The sequence below is a fragment of the Oncorhynchus mykiss genome, chromosome 28 (genome assembly GCF_013265735.2).
Source record: "Oncorhynchus mykiss isolate Arlee chromosome 28, USDA_OmykA_1.1, whole genome shotgun sequence".
NCBI lineage: Eukaryota > Metazoa > Chordata > Actinopteri > Salmoniformes > Salmonidae > Oncorhynchus > Oncorhynchus mykiss.
In genome coordinates this window covers 22857387-22877528 of record NC_048592.1, presented here as the reverse complement: position 1 = coordinate 22877528, position 20142 = coordinate 22857387, and the positions used below count along the sequence as shown (strand labels likewise).

The 20142-nt window shown below is 41.7% G+C and overlaps 1 protein-coding gene across 10 annotated transcripts in view; it reads right to left on the bottom strand.

The window, feature by feature from the left end:
* rasal2 (RAS protein activator like 2) overlaps positions 1-20142 on the bottom strand; it is an 82869-nt gene that overhangs the window by 36430 nt on the left and 26297 nt on the right. The gene's annotated exons all lie outside the window — the stretch shown is intronic.

Sequence of the window (20142 nt, the reverse complement as noted above, 5' to 3'; positions counted from 1 at the left end):
GAAGCCATAGGGAAGTGAACTGATTTTTGCTTAGGCCTCATTATGACTGATACAAGTCAGCTGCCTAACCAAACACAGATCCTCACGAGACACAGCTGTATTGTTGATCCCACTGACACAGAGAGGAATCAGTTTTAGGTAGGAAAATGAATTAACATCAACTCTGTTGAGCCCAGAGAAAATAAGGTGAAGTCAACACAGCTCGTCTGTAGAGGGCAGAGTTGTCCTCTGCTAAGCACCAAACAATGGATTTTCACTCCAATGCATGTTATTGAAAATATCTTCAATTATATCAGATTTGGTTTGTAAATATTGAATTAGAATAAAAGGGGGAGAAAATATGATTAAAAACAACTACGCCTACATTATCCACTGACATGCAAAACTGGGGAAGGTGAATCCCTTACCTTGTCATAAAACAAAGCCTACTATAACTAAATTACATAACAAATATAGCTTTTAAAAAACAAACACCAGTGATGTATGTGGCATTTAATTCCCTTGCCCAATAAATAATCATCACATTGAAACCAAGCATGATAGCCTACCTAATCTAGCAAAAATAAATATATAAAAGTATGTAACAATACAAAGTGCACTGCCTTGTGTCCATTAAACTGCCTCACTGCTCCTCCAGGATGTCTGGTGCAGGATGTGACCTTTTCCTACTGGTGAGATGCTTCCGTCCCAAATGGCACATTATTCGCTATATAGTGCACTACTTTTAACTAGGGTCCATGGTGAACTATATAGTGAACAGGGTACAGAGTAGTTAGGAAGAAAGCAGTGATTAAAAATGGATGTCTGGGTGGTGCATTGGTACAGAGTAGTTAGGAAGAAAGCAGATCGCATAGGTCATGCCCACATGTCACTGAGCATTAGTGGAAAGTGCTATAGGGGCCCTTCAGGCTTAATCAATCTCCATGGACTAACAAGGTTGAGTCCAAAGGAGGCACTATTCCCAGAGGTTTATTTACTATGCCGAAAGCAAGTCAGTCAATGATCGGGGTCCCAAATGGCACCCTATGCTGTTTCACAATCAATGTATTCATTGTATATGTACAACATATGGGTAGCTGAGCTCCATTAAGAAACTGTGTGCCAGTTGGCTAATTGACTGGGGAGTGAGTGAGTGAACAGCTCAGCTCCTTCTGAATCCCTCCAATTTCCCATACAAAGATTACAGGAGGCAGGAACAAAATTATCCGGTGCAATGTATTACTCATCATTTCCAACACTGAAATACAGGGACTTAAAGTTCTTTTGAAAAAGAGAATCAACTAAGCTTGAGTGTCATCACTGGAGCGTCTATCATTAATCGTCAATGCTGAGAAGAATATAACTTTTTCCCATCCCGTGATAGCACTGTACTGTGGAATGGTAGACTACACAGAGATGTAGGTGCAGAGTTAACAGATATATTTCTGGATGCATGTGAAACAACATACCACAAAGCTTCACTGCCTAAACACCCAAGAGAACGGAACCTTCTCACACCTGCTACTGTTCAAATGTAGCTAGCTACCATGTGAAATTGCCACATTTCTCAGGGGAATTCAAGGCCACAAAATGGACTCTCCGAAGTAGGTGTAAAAATTGAATTGGAGTTTGTCTGTGTTTCTTAGAAATCCCAACGACCGCGTCCACAGAAACCCATACGTCTATCACTAACTAATTACCAACCGTGTCTATTGAAGAGGAACAGGAACGATGTGTATACCTCCATCTGAACAGATGACTTCAAATCTGTGCAGAAAAAATACTAAGGAAGATGAGACCATTTAGGCTAGTCAGAAGGCTGCTTTTACATGTTCATCTGGTCTCAGGGAGGGTACGCCACTGGCTATTCCCCTTACATAACTTCTCCATGCTCAGCTGCAGAAGCTCGTTTGTCTGGTTGGTTTAAGAACATTTGCTATCTAACCGTCATCATCCCATTCTCAGGACTGAGGTCGTTGAAAAGAGGCAGGGCAGATCCTTCAGAGACAACTCAAACATGTCTAATTTGATGAGCTTTCATTTGCACTCGTATAGCTGTAGAATACCCAAGAAATATGCATGAATTACAACACCAGTCAAACTGTAGGCTAGCAAAGACAGATTTCAATTAAATGAAAAGGACCGGTTTCGCAGACAACTACAGATTAGGCACTAAACCTAGTTCTGGACTAAAAAGCCAATTCAATGAAGAATCTCACCAGCATTCTTTTTAGTCCAGGACTAGTCTAATATGTGTGCAGGAACAAGGCCAGAAGGCTTTAAAGCATTTGGGGTTTTATGAGGTGATTCGAACCTTGCACTTTTGTTGGGTGCAACAAAGCAGTTTTTTCAATGACAGGACAGGAAACACTATGTCCCCCTCACTTAACATTCCCCCTGGAAACAGACAGAGGGCTTAAGGTCCTAAATCGGCCTCGGACACTTTGACAACTACAGTTGTTAGAGCACTGAAAAGCATTAAAGGTCAAAGCCCCTGATTGTGTGTGTGTGGGTGGGGGGGTGGACACACCAGCCACAGTAGGCGGCTCCAAAGCTTGAGGCGCTCTGCGCCAAATAATATGAGCCATGGTGAGCATGCCTCAGTCTGTGTGAATCACATTTCGCATAATGCAGCACTCCGCTACCACACAAAGCTGGGATTGCTGCTTGGGCTGTGAGAGAGTCAGGAGAAAAGAGACATGGGGATAATGAATCAGAACAGCTCCACAGCTATAGGGAGGGAATCCTTTAGGTTATTGAGTAATGAGGCTGTCACTGTGTGGGTGTCCTGGAGTTGAGTCCCCACACGGTCGTATGCTTGTTTTGTGGCATATGGGTCTAAAAACAATTAGCAGTGATGTCTTGCCAGCTGGAAGCTAAAGAACTCTGCCAGTTTGTGACCCGGCAGGGGTCAAAGCAAAGCACACAAATAGCAGCTACAGTGAGAGAAACGACGTGCCCGTGTGTCTACTATACAGGTGTGAAAGACAGAAAGAGAACTAAATATGTGACTGGAACTAAGGCAACTGGCACTTCTGGCATCTATGAATACTCTGGTCAGGCATCAGCCAGGCAGAGATGTCCAGCAGCAGGCCCTGACCAGGCCCGTTCCACATGGCCAGGGAAAAATCCAACCCTCCAGAAGCCTGTCTGGAATGTCTGGGAGCCAGGGTGAGGTTCTGCCACCTGTCCTGGATGGGGTTTCAGGGGCATGCTTTGGTTGCTAATCACTGCCAATATAGAATAGGTCCTCCTCCTAAAACACACACACACACACACGCACACACACACACGCCTATTGTAATGCAGTCATCATTACAAATATATGTATATAGGATCTTCAACTTCTACTACCAGGCTCAAAACTAGAGAATTCACTTATTTTTTTCCCCAAGAGAAAAGCTCAAGGGTAAATATGGTTCCTCAAAGAAAATAAAGTCCTTTCGGTTTTGATCTTAGCAGAAGTAGACTATAAGCCTATTGAATTTGCTTACTGTTGTGTGAAGTAGCAGCTCTTTGGCAATCTTAAATACGGTGGTGATGTGAATATTCTGCCTAATTACCACAGTGCTTACGCAGTGTTCTTTTCTTTCTGAGGGGGGAAACTTGACATTTACCACTTGTTCAAAGAAGTCAATAAAACAACGTCCTTTATTTCAAGGATGAATCACCACTTTGAATAGCATAACAATTATAACATTGGACACAAAACTACATTTTAGACTGCAACTTCAATTTCCTTTACTTAATTCCCCCTGTGTTTGCCAGTTGCGTCCACACCCAGAGCCTCTGCTGCATAGTACAACAGAGGATGTTTTGTGTCCGGCAACAAGTCTTTACCTCAAGCCCTACACAGACACATAGAACAACCTATACCTGTTCGTAAGCACTAGCCAGGTCACCATGGTAACCCGTACATACAAGCAGCTCCTCCAATGGACAATAGCCTGACATCCTTTATCCAGAAACCCTGGCCAACAGGTGGGGAAGGAAAGAACTGAGGTAAAAGACAAACCAGACACAGACAGAGAGGGGTGTGATACTGAAACTGACCTACTGAACTGTACACTGTCTGTCACTATTGAAAAAAACTTCACCACATCAAAATTGGGATATAACAATTAGGCTTTGGAGATATACCGTATACAGGGTTATTTCAAAATACAGACAGTATGATTTTCAATACCATTTAAAAATATATATATTATAATTATGCGGGGGTGCGTGTTACGCCATTGCTTATAGGTTAAGTATAGCTATAGGAAATCTAAGATGTGTCATGAATTATATCCAGCTCGGGGCTCCAGATATGCATGTGGCTTGGTAACTTGTTAGCGAAGAGACTAGATGTCAAGATCAAGCTTCTTGGTTACAACAGATACATTCAATCCCCTCCCGGATCAAGATGTTTTTTTGTGCGCACATATGTGGTAATACCGTATACCCCGGTAACGGACAGAAACAGTATGAAAATTGGGATTTCTCCCAACCCTAATAACAATAGGTGTATTTTTTTTAAATATATATTTTTTTACCTTTATTTAACTAGGCAAGTCCGTTAAGAACAAATTCTTATTTACAATGATGGCCTAGGAATAGTGGGTTAACTGGGGGGGCAGAACGACAGATTTTTACCTTGTCAACTCGGGGATTCGAACTTGCAACCTTTCGGTTACTGGCCCAACACTCTAACCACTAGGCTACCTGCCGCCCATTCTCCTCCTTAACTACCTAGGCTGAAACAGAGACCTGTGTGTCCCAGAGGACAACAGCTAACTATTCAACAGCATCGCAAATTAGCAACCTTAATTGGCAGCTGGGGATTTAGGGGCTGAGCCTGACTGTCAAAAGAAGGAAATTACTGCAATTAACTGATTTGGAGCATGATTGGAGCTCTGTCTTTATCAAATTGTGTGGCATTCCAGCTGTAAACCATGTGGGACAACAGAGAGGAGGTGACTCAGGGGCTTTTGTTACACTTTCTTAGTATGGAGGGCCATCCGGAATCACAGTAAGGTGTTCTATCTCCCTCAGAGCAGCTGCTCCCTGAAGGGGGTAGGAAAACACTATACAAACGAGGGCTCTTAAATGGCACCCTATTCCCTCTGGTCAAAAGTAGTGGACTATATAGGGAATAGGGTGGCATTTGGGACACAACCCTTTACACTGCTGGTTTTCCCCAAAAATAATAGGATAAGGCAGCATGGGCCATAAATATCAATCAATCATGCTTTATCTCTACAGCTCAGGTTACAGCAGACAGCAGCCTGGTTAACACAAGGCGAGAATAGCTACTAGCTTCATGCAAATAATTTCCTTTTGGAGGACACAAGGAATTCAAGACTGAGCTTCGTGGCCTTTGTTCTTGCCACAAATCCACCACTCCGTCACAGTCACTCAAAGATAAGTAGAACCCAGTGCTAATCATCTATTACTTTGCAATAGTGCAGTTTTGGGTCACTTAGAAATGTCCTGGTCTTTGAAAGAACAGGCCCCCATTAACATCAACGGGGCTGTAGTGGAGTGGGTCGAGAGTTACAAGTTCCTTGGTGTCCACATCACCAAAGAAATATCATGGTCCAAACATATCAAGACAGTCATGAAGAGGGCACAACAAAACCTTTTCCCCCTGAGGAGACTGAAAAAAATTGGCATGGGTCCCCAGATCCTCAAAAGGTTCTACAGCTGCACCATCGAGAGCATCCTGAATGGTTGCATCACCGCCTGGTATGGCAACCGCTCAGCATCTGACCCTAAGGCGCTACAGAGGGTAGTGCGAACGGCCCAGTACATCACTGGGGCCAAGCTTCCTGCTATCCAGGACCTATATAATAGGCGGTGTCAGAGGAAAGACCATAGAATTGTCAGAGACTCCAGTCACCCAAGTTATAGACTGTTTTCTCTGTCTAGGACCAATTGGCTCCTCAACAGCATCTACCCCCAAGCCATAAGACTGCTGAACAATTCATAAAAATCGCCACCGGACAATTTATATTGACCACCCCTCCTTGTACACTGCTGCTACTCGCTGTTTGTTTGTACACCTACATGTACAGATTACATCAACTAGCCTGAACCCCTGCACACTGACTCGGTACCGGTGCTCCCTGTATATAGCATCGTTATTGTTATTCTTAATTGTGTTACTTTTTATTGTTACTTTTTATTTTAGTATACTTGGTAAATATTTTCTTCTTCTTGAACTGCACTGTTGGTTAAGGGCTTGAAAGTAAGCATTTCACTGTAAAGTCTACACTTGTTGTATTCGGCGCATGTGGCAAATAAAGTTTGATTTGATCAGAAATACAGTGTAGACATTAGTCATTGCAACATTAACAATGTGGGTGGAAACAGCTGATTTTTAATGGAATATCTACATAGGCCCATAATCAGCAACCATCACTCCTGTGTTCCAATGGCACGTTGTGTTAGCTAACCCAAGTTTATAATTTTAAAAAGGTTAATTGATTATTAGAAATTCCATTTTCAATTATGTTAGCACAGCTGAAAACTGTTCTGATTTTAAAGAAGCAATTCTTTAGACTAGTTGAGTATCTGGAGCATTAGCATCTGTGGGTTCGATTACAGGCTCAAAATGGCCAGAAACAAATAACTTTCTTCTGAAACTCGTCAGTCTATTCTTGTTCTGAGAAATGAAAACTATTCCATGCAAGAAATTGCCAAGAAACTGAAGATCTGGTACAGCGCTGTGTACCTCTCCCTTCACAGAACAGCGCAGACTGGCTCTAACCAGAATAGAAAGAGGAGTGGGAGGCATCGGTGCACAACTGAGCAAGAGGACAAGTACATTAGTGTCTAGTTTGAGAAACAGATGCCTCACAAGTTCTCAATAGGCAGCTTCATTAAATAGTACCGGCAAAACACCAGTTTCAACATCAACAGTGAAGAGGCGACTCCGGGATGCTGGCCTTCTAGGCAGAGTTGCAAAGAAAAAGCCATAGCTCAGACTGGCCAATAAAAAGAAAAGATGGGCAAAAGAACACAGACACTGGACAGAGGAACTCTGCCTAGAAGGCCAGCATCCCGGAGTTGCCTCTTCACTGTTGACATTGAGACTGGTGTTTTGCGGGTACTACTTAATGAAGCTGCCAGTTGAGGACTTGATGCATCTGTTTCTCAAATCTGAAGAAATGGGTAAAAATAAGCATTTCTAGATGTCCAAAAAAATCTGTCACACTCAAAATAAATAATTTGTATCCAGTCTGTTTTTCAGTATTTTGTATTATAAATGCTAGTGCAGGGCCACGTGAAACATTTTCCCATTGATGATAGCAAAGAGACATTTGAGAGGTATCGATTCTCGACAGAAAAAAAAAAACTTGTGTGAACTTGCAAAATTACCTCCGGAGGTCAGGCACAACATTCACCCCACAGTTGTCCGACTGAGCAGGGCAGTGGAGACAGAACTGTCTCGATCTTAACACAAGTTGTCATAGCAGAGCAATGATTTTGAAACAGCTGAAATGTACATACAATTTCCTTATATCTGAGACTTGTTTTGAGTTTTTACTCGAAATTGCAGTAACAGCCTGTTACATCTTGAAATTGTCGCAGTAGCTGCCAGCTGCACTGAGCTACGTTAAACTTTGGAAGCCCATTCCCGCCACCATAATACAAAATAAAAAGGTAATATGCCCATCTACAGTTTTAGATATGCAAGTCTAAATTTGGAGATAAGGAAGTCAAACTACACAAGTCAAAATTGTGAGATAGTAGATTATACAAATATGAAATGTTTTTTCAGTTGTAACAGTGTGGTGTGATTTCAGAGTTGGCACCACAGGTCCCAGAGTGGTGGGGGGGGGGGGGAATTGTTCTTCTGGGGCCCAGAGTTCCTCCTGATCTGGTAGGCTAACTTAACCAGGTAAAACTCTGGGTATGAAATAGTAATACATCTATGGGCTAAGATGGGACAACAGTACTTTGTCCCTCTTTTCAATGTTTTTGTGTCAATAATTAAAAGTGCTGGTTGAAATGCCAGCTCGCCACACATTTGCCAGCAGCCCTGCTATGTTGATCTCTGCAAAGTGGATAGATGGAAATCGCCTCACAATGCTACAAATTAAGAAACATAACCTACAGTGCCTTCAGAAAGTATTCACACCCGTTGACTTTTTCCACATTTTGATGTTTTACAGCCTGAATTTAAAAAAATATTAATTGAGATTTGGCCTACACAGAATACCCCATTATGACAAACTGGAATGATGTTTTTAGAAATGTTAACACATGAATTACCATCGGAAATGTCTTGAGTCAATAAGTATTCCATCCCTTTGTTATGGCAAGCTTAAATAAGTTCAGAAGTAAAAATGTGCTTAACAATTCACATAAGTTGCATGGACTCACTCTGTGCAATAATAGTGTTTAACATGATTTTTTAATGACTACCTCATCTCTCCACCCCACACATACAGATAATTGTATGGTTCCTATGTCGAGCATTGAATTTCAAACACAGATGCAACAGCAAAGAACAGGGAGGTTTTTTCAATGTCTCGCAATGAAGGGCACCTATTGGTAGACGGGTAAAAAATAAAAAGTAGACATTGAATATACCTTTGAGCATAGTGAAGTTATTAATTACACACGAAGACATAGGCATTCTTCCTAACTCAGTTGCCAGAGAGGAAAGAAACCACTGAGGGATTTCACCATGAGGCCAATGGTGACTGCAGAAAATGTGGCAAAGCAATTAACACATTGTATCCAGGATAAAAAGTTGAGTGGGGTAAATCCAATACATTACTGAGTACCACTCTTCATATTTTTACAAAAAGTGTTGGCTGCGTCATGATATGGGTATGCTTGTAAATTGTTAAGGACTGGGGAGTTTTTCAGGATAAATAAACGGAATGGAGCAAAGCACTGGCAAAATCCTAGAGGAAAACCTGGTTCAGTCTGTTTTCCACCAGACACTGGGAGATGAATTCATCTTCATAATCAAAATTGACAGTCAGTATCTGGTGTGGCCACCAGCTGCATTAAATACTGCAATGCATCTCCTCCTCAAGGACTGCAACAGATTTGCCAGTTCTTGCTGTGAGATGTTACCCCACTCTTCCACCAAGGCACCTTGCAAGTTCCCGGACATTTCTGGGGGGAATGGCCCAGCCCTCACCCTCTGATCCAACAGGTCCCAGACATGCTCAATGGGATTGAGATACGGGCTCTTCGCTGGCCATGGCAGAACACTGAAATTCCTGTCTTGCAGGAAATCACGCACAGAACGAGCAGTCTGGCTGGTGGCATTGTCATGCTAGAGAGTCATGTCAGGATGAGCCTGCAGGAAGGGTACAACATGAGGGAGGAGGATGTCTTCCCTGTAACGCACAGCTTTGAGATTGCCTGCAATGACAACAAGCTCAGTCCGATGATGCTGTGACAAACCGCCCCTGAACATGGACCCTCCACCTCCAAATCGATCCCGCCCCAGAGTACAGGCCTCGGTGTAATGCTCATTCCTTCGACGATCAACGCGAATCCGACCATCACCCCTGGTGAGACAAAACCGCGACTCGTCAGTGAAGATAACTTTTTGTCAGTCCTGTCTGGTCCAGCGACGGTGGGTTTGTGCCCATAGGTGACGTTGTTGCCTGTGATGTCTGGTGAGGACCTGCCTTACAACAGGCCTACAAGCCATCAGTCCAGCCTCTCTCAGTCTATTGCGGACAGTTTGAGCACTGACGGAGGGATTGTGCATTCCTGGCGTAACTCGGGCAGTTTTTGTTGCCATCCTGTACCTGTCCCGCTGGTGTGAAGTTTGGATGTACCAATCCTGTACAGGTGTTGTTATACGTGGTCTGCCACTGCGAGGACGATCAGCTGTCTGTCCTGTCTCCCTGTAGCGCTGTCTTAGGCATCTCACAGTACATACATTGCAATTTATTGCCCTGGCCACATCGGCAGTCCTCAAGCCTCCTTGCAGCATGCCTGACAGGCTGACTACACCGCTGGCGCTGCGAGTGGGAGCGTTGCAAATTAATTTAGAAATCTATATTATTTAATTATTGCGCCAACGAGAGTCTGCGTTGCCAAGGGCTATAATAGAAGTCAATTCTATTTGTGACGCAGATCGCGCTGCAAGTCTTGCCTCTCCCATCTCCTCATTGGTTTATAGAAGCAGGTACTCATGTGCCATCTCCTCATTGGTTATACCCATGTGGGTGACTGAAAGACGAATGAGGTCAGTTGCGGTAATGCACTTAATTTATGAAAGGTGCCAATCGCAATATGAAGTCAAGAGAAGAAAAAGCCTAGAAGGAGGAGAGATGACTAGAAACGATTCGGTTGACTGTTTTGTGTGTTTTATTTCAGGTAAAATAACAACTCAATGTTTATATCCCAGGACAAATTAGCTAGCAACAGCAAGCTAACTAAATAGGACAAATTAGCTAGCAAGTGTAAGCTAGCTAGCTAAATTGCCATAAATGTTTAATGCTTTTCGACCTGTCCCCAAATTAATGTAATTGGTTCAGAGTTTGTTTTGATATTTTAACCTGCGTGTCATGATCTCGTTTGGTGTGGGGAGACAAAATAAATGTATGCACTATGGCGCACAGGCCCAGCCAGTTTGGGTTCCGTGTAAGGCACGTTGACGCAGATGAGCAGGGACCCTGGGCATCTTTCTTTTGGTGTTTTTCAGAGTCCGCAGAAAAGCCTCTTTAGGGTCCTAAGTTTTCATAACTGTGACCTTAATTGCCTACCTTCTGTAAGCTGTTCGTGTCTTAACGACCGTTCCACAGGTGCATGTTCATTAATTGTTTATGGTCCATTGAACAAGCATGGGAAACAGTGTTTAAACCCTTAACAATGAAGATCTGTGAAGTTATTTGGATGTTTATGAATTATCTTTGAAAGACAGGGTCTTGAAAAAGGGATGTTTCTTTTTTTGCTGGGTTAATATGCATTTTATTTTTGGGTGGTGGGAATGGGCTTCCATATAAAACAGCTCAACATCTCAACTCCCATGTGAATTATACCCACGTTTTCAGACACAATTTGCATTTACCACAGCCTAATGATGTGCATGATATTGATAAAAGATAAGCATGGTTTGTTATGTTTTAAGGTAGGCCTACTGTACTTCTATTTGTATTAGAAGGGTAATAGGTCATTTTTGATAGGCTAACGTTACATGATGAAGACATGATCCGTTAGCAGTAACTCTGCTTTTGCCTTGAAGATCAAATATAAATGAGTGTATGGACGAGAAAATAAATTGTTTAATTGTCTGCACATGCTTGTGAATTGTTGCATTATTCAAGACAAGAGTGTGGGCCTAAATATAGTTTGCAATGCTTAGCCTCCTGGCTAGCGGCTTCCGACATTTACGGTACTTTTGAGCTGCGAAGCAAGAATGTCAACCGAACCCTCTCGTGGCTTGTGACATTCCCATCGCTAATGTTAATTGAAAAGTGTACGTACATATTATGGATGCACGATATATTGGTAAGCATATCGGAATCGGACGATATTAGCTAAAAAATCGGCAACGGCCGATTCAAAAACAATGTCAAAGCTGACGTGCATACCAATGTAGCGTAGGTAGATGACGTAATGACGCCACGGAAAATAGAGCTAAACATGCAACACAGCATTCCTAACCTAGCCCACAACGTCTGCTGTGTGGACTGAGAAGTCAACAAGTCAAGCAGTCATTTGAAAGAGTAAGAAAATTTCAGCGAGTCAACTCAAAGGCTAAATCCATTAACGCCTAGATAATAGAATTCATTGCCATTGACAATCAACCAATCTCTGTCGTGGATGATGTTGGCTTTCGCCGACTGGTCGAGCACCGGTACACACTACCAAATAGGCTCTATTTTTCAGATTTTGCCGTACCGGAGTTACACAGTATTGTTGAAACTCACATCCATGAGCTATTTGCTATGGACGTCACTGCTATTAGCTACATGACTAACATTTGGACCAGCAATGTCAGCCCCGTGAGCATTGAGTCTGACAGCACAGTGGGTCGACAAGGATTTCGTACTGACGAAAGCCATTTTGCATGCTGAAGAATGTGCTGGTTCTCATACCGCTGCTGCCATTTCAATGGCATTTGAGAACATGTTTGAAACATGAACACTCCTAGCTCCATTAGAAACCCTGATTTCATAAATAAGCTCAACTGCGCCTGCATCAGACGTGATACGCTGCCATGGCATTGAAACGCCTGCTCAACAAAAATGCCAACAAAGGGGTTAACTTGGAAAAGTACTCTACTAGAGGCTGTGAACAAGCAATTCCACCATGCTCTATGCTAGTTACAAGGACCGCTACTTTGATGCAGACAAGGAACAGGGTTTATGTGAAATGTTACAGACACAGCTGCACAAGATGGAATGGACACAGTGACAGTGCGCACCGAGGAAGAGAGGCCACGGACAGACAGAGCTGAAACTTCACTGCTTGACACGTATGATGAAATCCTGGTTAAGACTGAACAAATTAACAATGAAACGGCACAGCAAGTAAGTGAAAGAAAAATATTTTGATTATGTTTTACTGGTAATGGGGACTACTATTTAACCGTACTAGAATAATTAAAAGGGCGCAAAAAAAATGTATATCGGTTATCGGGATCGATTTATTTGGCAAGGAAAATATCAGATATCAAAAATGTCATACCGCGGCATCCCTAGTACATATTATGTAAATTAAAATGTTTTCATGATAGGGCTTATTCTCACAGAATATAGTTTTGTTCCTGTGGTGAGCGCACTCCAGAACTCAATGAAATTGTTAAATATTTAAATTGGCTGTCGTCAGTGATGTTTCTCACATTTGGATGAGCTATTTTCCTGATGCAAAAGGGTCAACCCTACATACTAGGAGTATGGGAAGCGGTGGAGCCTCTGAGGTCAAAGGTGTGATAAAGAGTGTATCCCAAATGGAGGCCCATTCCCTACATAGTGCACTACTTTCAACCAGGGCCCATAGGGCTTAAGTCAAAAGTTGTGTACTATATAGGGAAGATGGTGCCATTCGTGAATTAACGAATTTCATATCACTTTTTTTATTTAAACTTAATTAACTAGGCAAGTCCGTTAAGAACAAATTCTTATTTGCAATGACGGCCTACCAAAAAGGCAAAAAGGCCTCCTGCGGGGACGGAGGATTAAATATAAAAAACAAATATAGGACAAAACCAACATCACAACATGAGACAACACAACATAAAGAGAGACCTAAGACGACATAGCATGGCAGCAACACATGACAACACAGCATGGTTGCAACACAACATGGTAGCAGCACAAAACATGGTGCAAACAAGATTGGGCACAGACAACAGGGCAAGAAGGTAGAGACAACAATACATCACTGACAGTTGTGGCTGCTTCTCGTAAGAGTGTTTATGATTGAGTCTGCATGAAGAGATTGCAATAAAACTGTCCAGTTTGAGTGTTTGTTGCAGCTCGTTCCAGTTGCAAGCTGCAGCGAACTGAAAAGAGGAGCGACCTCGGGATGTGTGCGCTTTGGGGACCTTTAACAGAATGTGACTGGCAGAACGGGTGTTGTATGTGGAGGATGAGGACTGCAGTAGGTATCTCAGATAAGGGGGAGTGAGGGCTAAGAGGGTAAGAAGCATCAACCAGTGGGGTATTGCAACAGGTATATGGAGATGACCAGTGTACAGGAGTATAGAGTGCAGTGATGGCAAATCTGATGGCCGAATGGTAAAGAACATCTAGCCGCTCGAGAGCACCCTTACCTGCCAATCTATACATTTTGTCTCTGTAATCTAGCATGGGTAGGATGGTCATCTGAATCCGGGTTAGTTTGGCAGCTGGGTTGAAAGAGGAGCGAATACTATAGAGGAAACTAAGTCTAGATTTAACCTTAGCCTGCAGCTTTGATATGTGCTGAGAGAAGGAGTGTACTGTCTAGCCATACTCCCAAGCACTTGTATGAGGTGACTACATCAAGCTCTAAACCCTCAGAGGTAGTAATCAGACGTCAAGCCTATAAGCTACTAGATAAGCATGTAGGTTATCATTCATTGAAGAGGTGTGCAGACAAACTCAAGCTTATCTCACATAGCTTTCAAAGACATTCATATCTGACAGACAAATTCTTCCCTTTATTCAGGACATTGTTGCCAGACAGTGGTCCATGGCAAGAGAGGTCTCTCTTTTGATACATACAGCCCCCCCTGCTCAAAGGCCTCACTCGGGCAGATGACCCAAATGAAATGTGAAAAGTCACAGTTGGTTTTCCCAAGACTGGCTCCAACGTTGGGCCCGAGCTTTGAAAGGTGAATGAGTGCTTAGGTGCTGCTGCCACATTCTTTTTGTTATGGTGGTGCATTTATTTGCAGAGGGGCATTTGCATACAAAAGCAGGGGTGTGCAGTTTCCCCTCCACATGCAGCAGGCCCTGCCTTTATGAGACTGCTGCTGTTCCTCCCACTGTGGCCCCCAGGTCAGCAACCACAACTTCACAGCACTCACAGAGCAACCAACCTTTAAAAGGGTAATATTTTGGGGCGGAAGAAGCCCACAGCAATCTAATTTAGGTTCAACACATCACAGAACAGGCGAGCGGCACGAGACAAACTGAATCCTTTTAGTTCATGCACATGGATGCATATGGTTTCATTATCGTCCAATTAGCATTAGTTTTAATTCATTTTCATGAGAGGCCTCCTCCGACCGCTTGTTGTGAGTAATGCAGGCAGGCCTGGGGGAAGTACTGTGAATCGACAATGAGGAAGCCCACATGTTGTTTACTCTACCAAGGAGAAGTAAAACATCAAATGGAGAGCACTTTCAGTTACAGGCTAGTACAACTGGCAGTAGGCTCCATGGAGGCTTCCTAACATGTATGTTAAAATGTTTGAGAACATTGCTGCTTAATGAGGATGGATTAACACCCCCCCCCCCCCCCCAACTATTTTCCTTATATCTGAAGGGTATTGTCGGTATCAAAGCCAAAACCTTTTTTTCAGCCTAACAACCTAGTAATCAATTCGGTAAACTTCTGCCTACGGTTTAGTATGAAATGTAGCTGTAATGCTGAACCGGCATTGGCACGCACTACACTCTTAAACTCTTGATGGTTGCTAAGCAGCGGACAATAACCATCCTCTGAACTTTGAGGCATGTCACTTCTCCCATCTATTCGCAAGGCCCGCCACTAAGAATGCAGTGTTTACTTAACTTTATCACAACTGGATGGATCCATAAAGAATTTTAGTGGAAATAATTATCACTGAATGACGAAAATATTGAAATAAAGTAGGCTAATAACGCAATTGAATGAATGTAATCAAATTGTTGCTTACTGAAACTCCCAAAGTCATCCAATCGTTGTAATACATTACTAGCAATAGCTTGCCAGTTGGACATACTGCCAAATTCTCTAAAACAACATTGGAGGCGGCTTATGGTAGAGGAATTAACATTAAATTATCTGGTAACAGCCCTGGTGGGCATTCCTGCAGTCAGAATGCCAATTGCAAACTCCCTCAGAACTAGAGACATCTGTGGCATTGTGTTGTGACAAAACTGCACATTTTAGAGTGGCCTTTTATTGTCCCCAGCACAAGATGCACCTGTGTAATGATCGCACTGTTTAATCAGCTTCTTGATATGCCACACCTGTCAGGTGAATGGTTTATTTTGGCAAAGGACAAATACTCAGTAATAGGGATGTAAACAAATTTGCGCACAAAATTTGAGAGAACTAAGCTTTTTGTGTATGGAAAATTTCAGAGATATTTTATTTCAGCTCGTTAAACATCAGACCAACACTTTACAATTTGTGTTTGTATTTTTGTTAAGTGTAAATAAGTTACATATACACAGGGAAGCCACTGTGTGACAGATGAAATTGTCCACTTTCAGACTAGGCCTAGTGGCCTACACCTTCAGTCCCTTAAAAATCTAAAATTTTTCTTATTAGAACACAGTGAAGTGTGACTATTTACACAAAAGCCCATCACATCAGTGATCAAGTTCTAACTTACCCCCTCCCATGTAACCAAACCTATAAAATGGAGGGAACTAGGCTCTGGCCCTAATATTCCCTGATGGCTAATTTCAGGAAAAATAAATAGATTATTCTAATCTGTCAAGCCACAGTTGTATGAGCATTGTTATTTCTACTCTTGAATTACAGTTGGCATAAATGCATGCATGACCTAAGCATACACACTGCAGATGTGCTGTGAGGTGAAAATTATCAGGGACCATTTCCATTAATTTCAGCATGACAAATCACCATGGGTATAACATATATATTGATGGGAAATCAAATACCATGGTACAGATCAGAAATGACGTAACAATTTAAGCAAGATATCTTTTTCCTTTTCATGTTGGTTGCCAGGAATGGGGGGAGAAAAAAAGTCTTATTTTCAGAGACTCCGAATATTACACTTCATGTGAAACTTTAGTTGGAAAATGCAATTAGCATAAATTAAAGAATGTTCACACACCCTGCTCTTTGGTTAAGCATAACAGGATTCAAGTCAATTAAATGGTGAATATCTGCTCCTCTATCGGAAAGGCGGTCCAAAGGCAGATCCCTTACAAGCAATTAGAAGCAGACTCCTCCCCATAGGAAAAAAAAGCAAGATATGAAAATGCACAAAAGTACACACTTGTATTGCAGTAAATAATAGCAACAGAAACCTAAATAGGGAACTATACCTTGGTACTAAGACTGCAAGATATGGGCAAAATATTGTGATTGCGATTTGACTTGTAATACACTGTAGATCAAAACATTTGGGAGAACTGTTTGAATCATAGAAATAGAACGATTTATTTTAAGAAGCAAAGAGGAAAGCTGCATTATTCTTGTTTGGAACAATCTGTTGACTGTATTTGACCTCAAAATTCAAAAAAAGGCACTCGCGCGTCTGAGCTATCTTTTTTGCAGATGCATGGTAACAGTTGAATAAGATGAGAAAAAAGAAGTAACCCGCACACTGCTCTTTAATAAGCTTTGCGTGTCGGCCTTAAGGCCTTTGTGAGTTTTATTTTATTTTATTAGCAGCCTTATGTAGACATAGCTCCAACCACATCCGTTCAATGCATTGAATGGGGTTGGAGTCGAGGGGAAATAATTCAAATGTTACCAAATATAACAATGTGCCTTTCATAAATATTCTAATAAAGTGTGTACATAAAACATATTAAACATCTGTAAAACCCCAATGAGGACATCGACCAATCAAGCAAGTTTTCATAAATCATTGTGTCTGCCGCGAGAAAAATTGAGTAATCATAAGTGGTGGCATTAATTTGACATAACAGCATGCAAACTTATAGTGAATCTATGTATTTTAACCCTCCTGTTATGTTGTGGGTCAATTTGACCAGTTAACCTCTCCTTTTCTCCATGAAATTAAATGACTTTTCTTCATTTAGGGTCATGAACCTAACTTCAAAATGTGAACATACTGATGGTAATATAGAATGGTCACTGTCACCACAAAGAAGTCAAGGTCGACTGTCAGCTTCCAATGTAATCAAAATTGCCAAGACAGTAAAAGCTAAACCACTTGTGTAGAATTCAATAAATACAACTGCAGAAAGGACACACAAACATTGTGTTCAACATGTGGAGTGAAAGGCTGAAGGGAACATTTTGACCAATAGGGTCAAATCACACCGAATTGTTACCATTACTGGGAAATACAAAACAAATGCCTTCTTGGGGAAACAGAAAATGCTCATTTGTGAAAAAGGAAATATGTTTAATAAATAGTTCTTAAATATAAAGTTTTTGAAATCAAATGTTCTTGTATTTCTTCTTCATGAAAAGGTCAGACAAGACAAAATAACGCTGTGTTTGTTTTTACTTGATTCTTTGACAGTCTGTGTTTAAACTGTGTGGGTCAATCTGACCCATACCACAATGAACAATATTTTTTCAGCAAAGCACAAATGGTTAAAAGTGGATTATTTTGCTTTTCATTCAGTCGCTTAGTAGCCTAGGCCTACTCCCGACCAAAGTCTTCACTTGATAATCAATGTGATTTTGTTTCACTGAATCTCTATCTGTAGGCTATTTGCTTAATTGGTTTCTGGCTCTGCAAATAAGTGGAGGTGGTATTGCTCGTATTTTTGTTTCCTCATCTATCACTGATCAGAAACATTTAGCATGCAATAATGTAGCCTAAATCAAGAGCAGGCCAATTTGTCTGCTCGATCACGCATAGGCAACTCCAAAAGCCCGCGGGAGATTGTGAAACATGAACAAGAGACTCACATCCTTTTGAAAATAGGATTGCTATCATTTTCTATCGGTCAATTGGAAGATCAGAAAAGCATTGACTTGGGTTCTGTTTAAAAATACTTTTTTTTTTTTTTATATGACCGCGGTTCTACATGCATACACACGATAACATACAGTACGCACTATACACACAGATTTTGTGTGGTAGATATGTGGTAGTAGAGTAGGGGTCTGAGGGCACACAATGTGTTGTGAAATCTGTAGCGAATGTATTGTAATGTTTTAAAATTGTATGATTGCCATCATTTTCCTGGACCACAGGAATAGTAGCTGCTGCCTTGGTAGCATCTAATGGGGATCCATAATAAATAGAAATACACGATCCCGTGGCAGAAGAATATTGTTTGCATTTTATTCTGTTATATTCTATTATAGTCTTAATATAAAATATAGCCTATGGTCTGTTGACTGTGTCTGTTTAACAAAATAATAAACTATTGCATTTATTTGGATGGCGCAGCCAATAGAATATGCTATTCTATTGAAAAAATAAGACAAATTATATATATATATTATTATTATTATTATTATTATTATTATTATTATTATTATTATTATTATGTTTCTTAGGACCTGCCTAAACAAATTAATAAAGGATTTATTTTTGTGTATATTCTCCATAGGTTTATTAAAAATAGAAGCCCACCTACATCTGCACACTACTCGTCCCCGGTCATGCCGGCATGCGCCAGTGAGGTATAAAAGGCGTATGCAGGCAAGAACGTGGTAAACATGGGCCTGTTTGTAAGGTGGACATACAAATAGTGCCCAATGGTTATTTTTACAGGCAAAATACCGTGAATCCTATGTGAAAGAAGTATATACAGTGCATTCGGAAAGTATTGAGATCCCTTCACCTTTTCCACATTGCAATGTTACAGCCTTAATATAAAATTGATTTTTTTTAAACTCAATCTACACACAATATCACATTTACATTTACAAGTATTCAGACCCTTTACTCAGTACTTTGTTGAAGCACCTTTTGTCAGCGATACAGACTCGAGTATTCTTGGGTATGATGCTACAAGCATCTCTCTAGAGATGTTCGATCGGGTTCAAGTCCAGGCTCTGGCAGGGCCACTCAAGGACATTCATTGTCTTGGCTGTGTGCTTAGGGTTGTTGTCCTGTTGAAAGATGAACCAACACCCCAGTCTGAAGTCCTGAGTGCTCTGGAGCAGGTTTTCACCAAGGATCTCTATATTTTGCTCCGTTCATCTTTCTCTCAAACCTGACTAGTCTCCCAGTCCCTGCCACTGAAAAACATCCCCACAGCATGATGCTGCCACCACCATGCTTCACGGTAGAGATGGTGCCATATTTCCTCCAGACGTGACGCTTGGCATTCAGACCAAATAGTTAAATCTAGGTTTCATCAGACTGAATACATATTGTTTATCATGTTCTGAGTGTCCTTTGGGTGCCTTTTGGCAAACTCCAAGCGGGCTGTCATGTGCCTTTTACTGAGGATTGGCCTCCGCCAGGCCACTCTACCATAAAGGCCTGATTGGTGGAGTGCTGCAGAGATGGCTGTTCTTCTGGAAGGTTATCCCATTGCCACAGAGGAACTCGGGAGCTCTGTCAGAGTGACCATCGGGTTCTTGGTCACCTCCATGACCAAGGCCCTTCTCCCCTGATTGCTCAGTTTGGCCGGGTGACCAGCTCTAGGAAGAGTCTTGGTGGTTCCAACTTTTTCCATTTAAGAATGATGGAGGCCACTGCGTTCTTGGGGAACTTCAATGCTGCAGAGATTTGTTGGTACCCTTCCCTAGATCGGTGCCTCAACACAATCCTGTCTCTGAGTTCTACGGACAATTCCTTTGACCTCATGGCTTGGTTTTTGCTCTGACAACTGTGGGACCTTATATAGATAGGTGTGTGCCTTTC